At 36.3% G+C, this 1,216-nt stretch overlaps 1 non-coding gene across 1 annotated transcript; it reads right to left on the minus strand.

Moving 5' to 3' along the window:
• Positions 1–208: 208 nt before the first annotated feature.
• Positions 209–315, minus strand: LOC139845966 (small nucleolar RNA R71). Its single transcript, XR_011758716.1, has one exon. It is a non-coding gene; the product is annotated as a small nucleolar RNA R71 (small nucleolar RNA).
• Between the last annotated feature and the right edge of the window lie 901 nt (positions 316–1,216).

The raw sequence follows: 1,216 nt of genomic DNA on the forward strand, positions 1-1,216 counted from the left end.
CGAACATCTTCGTACTTTTAATAGGATCTGTACTCTATTTAAAATCCGAGAAGTGGAGGATGAACAGATTTATCTCATGTTATTTCCCTGGACTTTAAAGGGAGAAGCCAAAGATTGGTTAGAATCGTTACCTGAAGGGGCGATTGATACATGGGATGTTTTAGTTGAAAAATTTCTTAAACAATTCTTTCCAGCATCTAAAGCCGTGAGACTTTAAGGAGAAATTGTTACGTTCACACAGAAGCCAATTGAAACTTTATATGAAGCATGGACAAGATTTGGAAAATTGTTGAGAGGATGTCCGCAACATGGTTTAGACACTTATCAAATAGTACAAATATTCTACCAAGGATGCGACATCACTACAAGAAAAGACATCGATATAGCAGCTGGTGGTTCCATTATGAAGAAAACCGCAACTGAAGCTTACAAAATTATTGATAACACTGCTTCCCACTCACATGAGTGGCACCAAGAAAAAGATATCGTTAGATCATCTAAAGCAGCTAGAGCCGATTCTAGCCATGACTTTGATTCCATTTCCGCAAAGATAGATGCTGTCGAGAGACGAATGGAAAAGATGACTAAAGATATTCACTCAATACGAATTAGTTGTGAGCAGTGTGGAGGACCACATTTGACAAAAGATTGTCTCAGTATTGAACAAACAATGGAACAAAGAGAGAATGTTTCATACATGAACCAAAGGCCTGGAAATAATTATCAAAATAATTATCAACCGCCAAGACCAATCTACAATTAAAATCAGAATTATAACCAAAATATTCTATACAACAACCAACAAGGTCCTAGCAATCAACAAGTATCCAACAATACTTACAATCAGCAAAGACCTATTTTTCCAAATAAACTACCACAAACTGATGATAAAAGGACAAATCTAGAAGACATGATGTCAAAACTAGTTGAATCTCAAACTCAATTTTTCACATCTTAGAAACAAACCAATGAACAAAATTCTCAAGCATTTAGAAATCAACAAGCTTCTATTCAAAATCTGGAACAAGAAGTGAGTAACCTAGCAAGGTTGATAGGTGAAAGAAAACCGGGAAGTTTATCTAGCGATACAAATGCTAACCCCCGGAATGAAACAGTTAAAGCCATTACCACAAGAAGTGGTATTAAACTTAAACTACCTGAAATGCCTGTAATTTCTGATGACGCTATTCCCACTCCACAGGCACAACAACCTGAA

Source organism: Rutidosis leptorrhynchoides, chromosome 4 (assembly GCF_046630445.1).
Source record: "Rutidosis leptorrhynchoides isolate AG116_Rl617_1_P2 chromosome 4, CSIRO_AGI_Rlap_v1, whole genome shotgun sequence".
NCBI classification, from domain to species: domain Eukaryota; kingdom Viridiplantae; phylum Streptophyta; class Magnoliopsida; order Asterales; family Asteraceae; genus Rutidosis; species Rutidosis leptorrhynchoides.